The sequence below is a fragment of the Phaseolus vulgaris genome, chromosome 2 (assembly GCF_000499845.2).
Source record: "Phaseolus vulgaris cultivar G19833 chromosome 2, P. vulgaris v2.0, whole genome shotgun sequence".
Lineage (NCBI taxonomy): Eukaryota > Viridiplantae > Streptophyta > Magnoliopsida > Fabales > Fabaceae > Phaseolus > Phaseolus vulgaris.
The window spans coordinates 24,798,677-24,809,874 of NC_023758.2; the positions used below are offsets into that span (position 1 = coordinate 24,798,677).

The following is an 11,198-nucleotide window of genomic DNA, read 5'->3' on the forward strand; positions in this document are numbered from 1 at the left end:
TTCGAATTGTAGGGCTATTGCAGTTAGTTTCTTTCTGTAATTATATTTTCCTTCCCATGTTTTTCTAGTTTCTTGAATAGCTTTATATACTTTTTGGTGTAATTCAATAAACACAACTTTTTCATTCAATACAATTAGAATTTTCTCAATATCTAAACACTAAGATGGTATCACTAGTTTAATATTTCTTCTCCATTTTTTAATGACTATAAAAAGTTTTATTGATTTTCACATGAAACCTTCAATTTTTTTTTTTAAATCAACTTTAGTTTTGATTTTTCAAATGTTAAAATTGCAAGAATAACTAGGCTTGGACTCATACCATAAAACTCGTACTTAAAACAAAGGACTAGTTGAAATTTAGGTTAATTCTTATTGCACCAAATCAATTATGACATGCATCCAATATCTTTTTTAAAATCTTATTGTCACTTTTATTTTAAAAAAAAAACATGCAAAGGAACTTGTTTACAATATATGGTGAAGACGTTTTGAGTGGAGGTGGTGATAGTATAGCCGTTTACTGTGGTAGTGGTGGTGGATGTAGTGACAATGGTGCAAAGGTATTTTTGGATATCAGTGTCTGGAAAGTGGCTTAAGAATGTAGATATCCGACAACATTCAATGTAGATTATAGATATTTGCATCTGGAAGGTAAAAAAAGGCTTCCGGATCTCGACGTCTAGAAGTCATTGTTGGGTGTCTTGATAAGACTTTGGATGGTGATATCTGGAAGTCACTTATCAATTCCGAATGAGCAGATATGAAAATGTATTATTTGTGTTACATACATGGATATCTGGAATGTTAAGGGCAAAATAGTCAATTTCTCTATAAGTGTTGGGTGCAGGTCAGAAGTGATATAGTGTAGGGAGAACTAGCCTGGAATTTATTGATGGAAACTTGAAAGAACTTCTACCAATAAAAAATTATAATATATAAACAAAGTATAAACATTGTGTTAAAAGTCAGTTTTATGAGATTGAGTTGAACACAAACTCACTTATATGATAGTATTAGAACAATCTGATTCATTTATTTGATATTATTATCTCACCATAATCGAACTCCTTTCAAACTATCCACAAATCTAAATTCTCACGTTTGAGATGTTAATTCATTCAGTGACAATTAATTGGAGATTTCATATTGATTATTAATATAAAAAAATTATAACATATAAGTATAGTTCACATTATAACTCAAATATTAAATTAAAAAAAACCTATTTTCAAAGACCAAATAAATAAATAAATATATATATATATATATAAATAATTCAATTTATAATATTTTGACTAAAATTATTTAATTCATCAAATTCTTATTTTTATATAGATGCAATTTTTTCTAAAAACATAATATTTTTTCCACGAAACAATTTTCATTTTAAAGGTAAATGATAATTTAGGAAGGCGTGAGATGTTTGAAATCTAGTTGTTTAAAAAGAATGAGAAATCTAATTTATCTTTAGATGTATAAAAACATGTTAATTATGCCATGACATCATTTAGCTGTATTAAAAAAAATAACTCTAATTAGATAGCCTTTTTTCATTTAGTTACAAAATTTAAGAATAACTTCATATTTAGGACTAACTCAACTTTTTCTTAGTTTTAAGAATTGAGGATCTCACTAGAAACATATATGATCTTATCCTTTAATATTTTTTAATAAGCACTTTTAAATTTATTTTTTTAATAACTTTTTTAATTTACACTTTTATTTTGTATTTTAATAAAAATCAACAAATTAACATTTCGATGTAAAATCACACCTAACATGTTTTTTAGATGAGTGCTAGATACTTCCACTTTTTTTTTCTTTTCCAAAAACTAACAAAAATATGCGTGTCCATGTTTTTATTACACTAGATTAATACAATTTTTAAGAAACTTTTATAAAATAGGTAGTTTTGTAATAATTACTTTGAAAGTATTATCATAAGAGAAACACGTTTTTTTTTTTAATTTTAGTGCAGAGATGTTACACAATTATTTGTAAGTAGAGAAAATAATTTACGTTTTAAAATATAAATTTTAAAAGAATATCACATAAGAACATAACATTAATATCCCCAATAATTATTTTCTCAAAAAATTAACTTTTTATCTTCTATATCATAATTTTTATTATTAATTTCATTAAAATAATATTGTTAAAATCATAATCACATTTAAAAATATTGTTTGTCATGAAATTTGGAAACTTTTTTTAAAATACATATTCAAAAAAAGACACATACAATGCAACTAACATAAATAAAGATAAAATTAAAATATAATTTTTTTATTGAAAATAATGTTATAAAAAATAATATTAGCAAATTAGATTAAAACTTGGCGTTGGAACTCAATTAAGTCCAATCCACAAAATTTGATCTTTGTCTTATGAGGAGAAAGATTTAAGAAAAAAAAAGTTACGGTACCATTATATCAGTAATTCTCTTTATGTACATTTTTAATCGGTTTGAAATAATGCACCAGAGATTCCTTTTCTCTCCCCTTCAAGAAGAAGGGAACCATCGCCCTCACCACTTACCTCCGAACATACCACATCGGCAATTATGTTGACGTCAAGGTTAACGGTACCGGTACCGTACTGTAATGATGGTGATGCAAACCAAAAAGCTATGTCCATTCAGTCAGTGTTTTCTTTTCGTATTTTTTTCCACTTTTTAGAACAATAACAGTACTAATTATATGATATTAATTATAATTACTCCGTGCCATTTTTCTGTAGATTTCGAAGGAGAGGGAGTGGAAACCTGAGAGGGTTTCGCGGCAACGACAATGGCGGAGCAGAGTAACCGCTGGAGTTGGAACATCACCGACTTCGAGCCGTGAAAGTCGACGTCAACGTCTCTGTCGCCATAACAAAACGGTCAGAAACCGTCTGTGAGTAGAAACTCCACCTCCTTAGTTCCTTCGTTTTCCAAAGCGGAATGTGTACTTGTAACAGTAACATTTTATGTTTAGGGTTTTGCAAAATATCTCAACATATTACAGCACAAACAAGATTGGGCGTCACTTTGACAGATGTTCGATCAAACTCTGGGAATTATGATAGAAAACCAAGATTTTGTTGGAGAAAAGAAATGAAAAAGAATGCTAAACAAACTGAAGCAGAAGAATACAAAACTGGGAGAGAAATGAAACTTTCTATTATTTGAATATCTCCATGCTTACACACAAAATCTCTATTTATAGTGGTATCCACAACATACTAACCACTAGTTTATTCTCACTTTAGACTTTTGAATTAGTCAAACTTCAACACTCTCCCCTAATTCAAATTCTACAAAAAAAACATTTAAAGACAAACAACATTCAGTAGTCTTCTAAGCTCTCTGAATCTATCAGCTCTTAATGACTTAGTCATTATATTTGCAATTTGTAAATCTGTTTTGCAATGCTTCAGTCTGATCTTCCCTTTTCCAACTTGATCTCTCAGAAAGTGATACTTCGTTTCTATGTGCTTGCTCCTTCCATGTGCAACCGGATTCTTAGCTAAATTGATAGCAGATTTGTTATCTATCAACAAGTCAACATAGCCATCAAAGCCAACCTTAAGTTCTTCTAGTAACGATTCTAACCACAAAGCTTGGCACGCAGCATGACATGCAGCAATATACTCTGCTTCACAGGTTGATAAGGCTATAACAGCCTGCTTCTTGGAACACCATGAGATTGGAGAACCAGAGAGTAAAAACACATAACCCATAGTGCTCTTTCTCTCCAATAAATCCCCACACCAATCAGAGTCAGAATAGGCTACAAGTTGTAACCCAACTTTCTCTGAATGATTTGAGTAAAGCACTCCAAAATCAAGTGTGCCGCACAAATATCTTAGAATACGTTTAGCTGCCATGAAATGCGACTTCTTCGGATTACTCATAAATCGACTTACCAAGCCAACGCTGTATGAAATCTCTGGCCTTGTATGACAAATAAACCTCAAACAACCAATCATCTGTCTAAACAAAGTACCATCCACTGCTGATTCCTGTTCACCATTATCAAGTTTCAGATTTGCTTCTGCAGGCGTCTCTGCAGTATTGCATTCCAGCATATTGAATTTCTTTAATACATCATGAATGTATTTCTTTTGGTGCATAAACAGTCCACCATCAACTTGTTTGAACTCAATGCCAAGGAAGTATGACAACCTTCCTAAATCAGTCATCTCAAATTCAGACTTCAAGCACTGCTTCACAGCTTCAATATCTCTTGTATTACTGCCAGTTATGAGCAGGTCGTCTACATAAAGGCAAATGAATAGAATACCTCCACCACCCATTGCTTTAATGTACACACCATGCTCTACATTACATTTCTTGAAGCCTGAACTTGAAAGGAAAGTATTAATCCTTTTATTCCAAGCTCTTGGTGCTTGCCTTAAGCCATACAAAGCTTTTCTCAGTCTGTAGACCTTGTCTTCACTTCCTTCTATAACAAAACCTGGAGGTTGAGTAACATAGACTTCTTCTTCAAGAGGTCCATTTAGGAATGCTGATTTAACATCCAGCTGCCACATATTCCAGTTTTTCAAAGTAGCAATAGCAACAACCAGTCTAACAGTTTCCAGTCTTGCGACTGGTGCAAACACTTCAGAGAAATCAATCCCTTCTGTTTGCATAAATCCTCTTGCCACTAGTCTTGCCTTGTATTTGGCAATAGTTCCATCTGGATTCAACTTAGTTTTGAATACCCATTTTACATCGATAGGCATCTTATTAGCTGGAAGTTTCACCAACTCCCAAGTTTCATTCTTCTTTATCGACTTCAATTCTTCATGCATAGCCTCCTTCCATATTTTGCTTTTTAAAGCTTCATCAATACTGACAGGTTCTGCATTTGCAAGAAGTGCAATGTGCTGGAGTAATTCTCCTTCGTTAGTGACAGCATCATCGAATGTAATTTCGCAATCTCTGAGTCTTGCTGGTAGAGTTCTGGATCTGATGGGTCTTGTTTGAATACATCTCTCAGGTGAATTTGCACCTTGAGACTCAGTGTTGGGTTCGTCTCTATCGGGACGGTAACAAACTTCTTGACTCTGACTCTGGTGCATCGGACGGAGACATAATGTCATGAACAGACGGGTACGTGCTTCCACTTCCGGACGCATGCGATCTCTCACGATCAGACGCGTGCAACATTGGGTTATGATCGGATGGATACATGCTTGACTCAATGAAATGCACGTCTCTGCTGAATACTACTTGCCGTGTCTTAGGATTGAAGAGCTTGTAGGATCCAGTGGAGTTGTAACCAACGAAGATCATTTGTTCACTTTTATCATCCAACTTCCTTCTCTTTTGATCTGGAATATGCCTATAGCATAGTGAACCAAAAACTCTGAAGTGCCTGATTGAAGGCTTCTTCCCTGTCCATACCTCTTCTGGAACCTTAAATTCCAGCCTCTTTGTAGGACAATGATTCAACACATAAACTGCAGTTGCTGCAGCTTCTCCCCAAAATTCGTGTGACAGATTTTTACTCTTCAGCATACTCCTAACCATGTTTAGGATGGTTATGTTTCTTCTCTTAGCCACCCCATTATGTTGAGGAGTATAAGGTGCTGTTATCTCATGCACAATCCCATTTTCCATGCAAAAATTATCAAATTCTCTGGAAGTAAATTCACCACCACCATCTGTTCTCAGTATTTTGATGGATTTTTCAGACTGCTTCTCAACTAAGCACTTGAAGGATTTGAAAATGGGAAACACCTCATTTTTAGCCTTAATAAGATAAAGCCACAATTTTCTGCTGAAATCATCTACAAATGTCACAAAATACTTGTTCCCTCCTAAGGACGGAACCTCAAGTGGACCACACACATCCGAATATACCACATGCAGTAAACTATTGGCTCTCGATGCAGTATAATTGCTGAATGATGATCTGGGTTGTTTACTGATTAAGCAACTATCACAAACTTTCTTAGGCACGTGTACAGACGGAAGCCCAAGAACCATTTCTTTGGACTTCATGAGGCTAAGATCTTTGAAGTTAAGATGACCAAGCCTCATGTGCCACAACCAAGTATCATCAGATAGAATTTCGGAGTTAAGGCATTGAGTTTCAACAGCATTAAGGTGTACCTGGAAAGTTCTGTTTGATGCAAGCGGTGCCTTCATGATTTTCTTTTCTTCAGCATCAAGGACTTCCAAGAATCCGTGCTTCATGGCTATTGAGAAACCTTTCTCCAATAGTTGTCCCAAGCTGATTAGATTGCTACTCATGGTAGGCACAAAGAGCACATCATACAGCAACGCATTCCCACCATCCTTCCTCTTGATTATCACATCTCCAATGCCTTCGGCTTGAATCATTCTATCATCAACAAACTTTACTTTTCTTTTCTTACTTGAATCAAAGTTTATGAGCCAATCTCTATGGCCTGTCATGTGATTAGAACAGCCAGAGTCTGCATACCAAACTTCCTCACTGCAAATTTTTTGAGTATTTGTCGTCTGCAACATTACAGACGCAGACAAAACGGACGGGTCCGAAACGGACGGGCACAAATCTTCCTGCACCGTTGTCACCATTAGCAGAACAGGACTTTCATCCCTGTTATCTTTCATTTCTTCTTTTGCCATATGAGCTTCATCATGCTGTTTCCTGCGATGATCAAACTGGCTTGGGGGAGCTTGACATTCAGAAGAAAAATGTCCAATTTTATTGCAATTGAAACATTTGATTCTCTTTCTATCTATTTTCTTCTTACCTCCTTTCCAATTGGATCCTCCCCTCCTTGAGGAGGTTTCTGTTTGATCTTGATCAGACTTCTCTTGTTCTTGATGAGAACTTCTGCCCTTTCCTCTGTAATCTTTCCCCTTTCCTCGGTTTCTAAATCCACCCCTGCCATCGTAGCCTCCTTTCCTCAAAGTTTGGGCTTGCAGAACCTGTTCTACAGGTTTCTCAGTGGATCTTTCAATGAGCCTCTGCTCATGTGCCTCGAGGGAGCCTTGAAGATCTTCAACCTTCAGTTCTTCAAGTTTCCTGGATTCTTCAATGGCCACAACAATGTGGTCAAAGTTAGGGGTTAGGGTCCGTAATACCTTCTCAACAATCGCTTGATCAGTCATCGTTTCACCACATGCCTTCATAGCATTGGTGAGAGTGAGGATTCGATTAAAGAATTGAGCAATTTTTTCATTTGACTCCATTTGCATCAACTCATACTGGCGTCTCATAGTTTGGAGACGCACCTTCTTCAATTGATCTGCTCCTTGATGACATTTCTCCAGAATCTGCCATGCCTTCTGTGACGTCTTTGCTTCTGCAATCTTCTCAAAGTGTGCATCGTCGACACTCTGATGAAGAAGACACATGGCTTTGCAGTCTTTCTTTTTGTTTTCCTTGTGTGCCACCCTCTGTGCTTCTGTTGCATCTGTAGCAAGTTCTGGGTAGCCATTTTCAACAATCTCCGTGATTTCTTGAAAGCCGAAAATGGCTTTCATCTGGATACTCCATCGATTCCAGTTCTTGCCATCAAGAACAAGAAGGTTCGACTGTAAGGTTGCGCTGGTGTGTCCCATTGTAGATCAACCCACAAGAACACCCTTGAATCTGAACTACGCTCTGATACCAGTTTGTTGGAGAAAAGAAATGAAAAAGAATGCTAAACAAACTGAAGCAGAAGAATACAAAACTGGGAGAGAAATGAAACTTTCTATTATTTGAATATCTCCATGCTTACACACAAAATCTCTATTTATAGTGGTATCCACAACATACTAACCACTAGTTTATTCTCACTTTAGACTTTTGAATTAGTCAAACTTCAACAGATTTTAGATATCGTTCATTTAAATTTAATTATTTTAAAAATCTATATATAATGTTAGACAGGAACAAATAATTCATTTTCGTAGATTATGGAAGGTTAAGGTCAGATTTTGAAAGAAAAGATGTATTTGGTTGTCTTGAAGACATTCATGCGCGATTGATTATTTTGAAGACATTCTTGCACGATTGCATCTTCCTTTACTAAGTCTTTTAATATTATTTTCTTTATTTTATGTTATTTTTTGAGTTAAAGTCTTCATACGGATATGAAAATTATTTTAATGAAATTGGAGGAATCTACAGATTTCAAACTTTTTCCACCGTTATAATTTTCATATCCTAAGTATGAAGAATTTTATTCAAAAGATAACATAAAATAAAAATAAATATCAAAACGACTTACCAAATAAAGAAGCTCGTCTCGTGCATGAATGCCTTCAAGACAGTCAGGTACGCCTTTTCTTTCAGAATCTGACTTTGACCTTTCATAGTCGACGAAAATAAATTATTTGTTCCGTGTAATAGTTTTTATTGTTTTCTTTCATCTTTACTGTAATATTTTTGCTCTTCATTTTTTTCTTTATTGTTTTTTTCCATTTTTTTTTATTTTTGCAGTATTTAGCCCGCGCAGGAGAAGATGTGGGAGGGATCCAATAATGCTGATGAATTTGATCACATGGAGATTGAGTTTTGATTTCTGTTTCAATTCAATGTAAAATTCTCTTACGTGAGTTTTGAAGGTAAGGGTGCATAAATACAGTACATTTATTGAATATCACATTGTCTTGGATCTTAGTTTATGAAATTTAATAAACTAATTGTTATAGAAAGTTATGATTATTATATGGTGTATGATGGGAAAGGTATCCAAGGGCTATGGTGAAGGTTTTACGGACATAAATAATGACTGCAGAGGAATCATGGCATAATCCTCTTATTCACATACAATTTAAGATCTCTACTTACACTACAAGTCAACCATACCATAATCCTCTGTCTCGCACATTCAATTCATGTTGGACTTGCTCATTAGACCTAATAATAAATCATAATATAACACACAGGACAAGGAAAAAATGCAAAAGAGTATTTAAATAGGTTTTTAAATCATTAATATGTTATAATACGCAAAAAATCTATATAAAATGTTTGAGGAACAAATAATTTATTTTTGTCAACCATGGAATGTCAGATTCGAAAAAAAAAGAGCATATTTGGCTGTCTTGAAGGCTTTCATGTACGAACGTAAAGATGAGCTTTCTTGGGTAAGTTGTTTTAATATACATTTATGTTATCTTCAAAGTCAAAGTCTTCATTGACTCAAGATATGGAAATTACATTAACACGATTTGAGAGAGAATCTTCAAATTTCAAACATGCTCCACCGTGAACTTATTTTTAAAATCAAGGAAGAGTTTATTGTAGACTCAACCGTAAACGTAAGTGTAATAGTTAGTTTTTATTGTTTTTTTTCCATCTTTATTGTAATCTTTATGGTATTTATTGTTTTTTTTTTCATCTTTTTGTAATCTTGCAGTATTTAGCCCGCGCAAAAAGAGGATGGGGGATCCAACACCGTCGATCAATTTGATCAAATGGAGATATACTGAGTTTTGATTTGCTGTTTCAATTCAATGTAAATAGAACTACATTCTAAACACATAGGAATTTTTCCCGAGTTTTTTTTGGATCTAAGGATCAACTTGCAAATGCATTAACAAAATTCTTAAGCCAGTATTTGCTTCTGGGGTGCACTGTAGTCGACGACGGAGGTCCTAGTGCAACCCCCGTTTGGTTCCGTAGGTGCATGCAGGTGAGGGAGGAGATGGTGAGAAAGTAGAGGGGTAAGTGGTTCTTGTGAGGAATGAAGAGAAAAGGAGAGAGTAGGGAAGGAAAGTCACGCTAGAGGTGAGTAGTTACCAATGTACCCTTCTTTTTTTCATTTCTTCTTCACATGGGTGCCTTCATGCAACGACAAAACTGCCACTGCCATGCACTTTTGCACTGTTTACGCATGACATTAGATTCTTGACTTTGGTTCAGGAATCCTTTGACCAAACAGTGCATTTGAATGACATGAATGCAACGGTTGAAGTAGCTGGTTGCCTATTAATTGTTATTTGAGTTGTATATAAAACCAGTGCATTGAAACTTCATAATTCAGTGAAAGAAACTCAAAGTAAAATGGGCTTGGAGAGCTTCTTGAGGCATCATAGTAGTAGGGAGTGACTTTCGCAGTGGTTCTTTGATCTGAGGTAAGCATTGCCTTGGTTTTTATTTTCATATAATTGATTATAAGTGAAAAAGGAGGGAGTGAATAATCTATTATGGTGTAAAAGATAGTGGATAATTGATTATTTTAGTTGCATAATCGATTATCTGGTCTTTGTTTTTGGAACATAATCGATTATGCCATATGTGTAAAACGTAGGGTAATCGATTATGTAATACAATAGTAGATTATGTGGTTTTTTTAGGTGTATAAATAATCGATTATGTGTGTCTAAAATGCTTGGATAACCGATTATCCTATTTTTATAATGCATTGCTTAATGGTTATGTTAAAGTATTTTCCAAAATTTTAATTTTTGTGTTGCTTAAATAATTTTTTTTTCAGACACAACTTTGTAGTCTCTTCTTGTGATGGTGTTCTTCATCCTTAGTTGAATTGATCTTCCTCTGTTGGTGTTATGTTTTTTTTTATTTGTATTTTTTTGTTTAAATTTATGGTTGACATTTATATTATTTTTTGATGATTATGGTTTTGTAATTAAATTTGTTTAGGGTTTATAGTAGTGATATATGTTAATAAGTTAGTAAATTAATTTTGCCGGTTAAGTTGTTTATGTCATTTATTATTGTATTTTTGAAGATTTTAATTTTGTGGAGAATTTTTTAATTTTAAATAATATGTGTTGATACTAATTTTTTTTATAAGATTTAGTTGTTTATAATAAAAATATTTATTTATTTAAAAAAAATACTTTTAGAAATAGAAATTTCTAATGTGTAGGGTTTTTATTTTTACATTCGATATAAATTATTAATCTTATAAATTACAAAATGAAAATAAATGTTTTAGTAACTAAAGAAAGCAGAAAAAGTTTAGATAAGAAATTTCAATTTATAGTAATAAATGTTGATAGTTATTATCTTTTTAACATTTAATTGTTTAGCAAAAAATATATTTATTTATTTAAAATGAATATATTTACATAATGGAAATAAATATTTGTAATTTGTACGGTTTTTTTAGATTTAACATAAATTGTTAATGTTATAATTAAAAATATTATAAAAAATTTGTAGTAATTAAAAAGCAGTAAAAGTTTAGACAAGAAATTTGATTTTTTAATAATAAATGTAGAAAGTTATTATTTTGTGAAAATTGAATTGTTT

General features: G+C 33.3%; 1 long non-coding RNA gene across 3 annotated transcripts; it reads left to right on the forward strand.

Moving 5' to 3' along the window:
* Positions 1–2,464: 2,464 nt before the first annotated feature.
* LOC137811029 (uncharacterized) lies at positions 2,465–10,309 on the forward strand. 3 transcript variants are annotated; one of them, XR_011081015.1, is made up of 6 exons: positions 2,465–2,643; positions 2,743–2,897; positions 8,415–8,539; positions 8,992–9,064; positions 9,337–9,707; positions 9,843–10,305. It is a non-coding gene; the product is annotated as an uncharacterized lncRNA (long non-coding RNA). The 3 variants fall into 3 exon arrangements; XR_011081016.1 differs by having other exon boundaries at positions 2,743–2,883; positions 9,337–10,309; XR_011081014.1 differs by having other exon boundaries at positions 9,337–10,306.
* Positions 10,310–11,198: the final 889 nt, after the last annotated feature.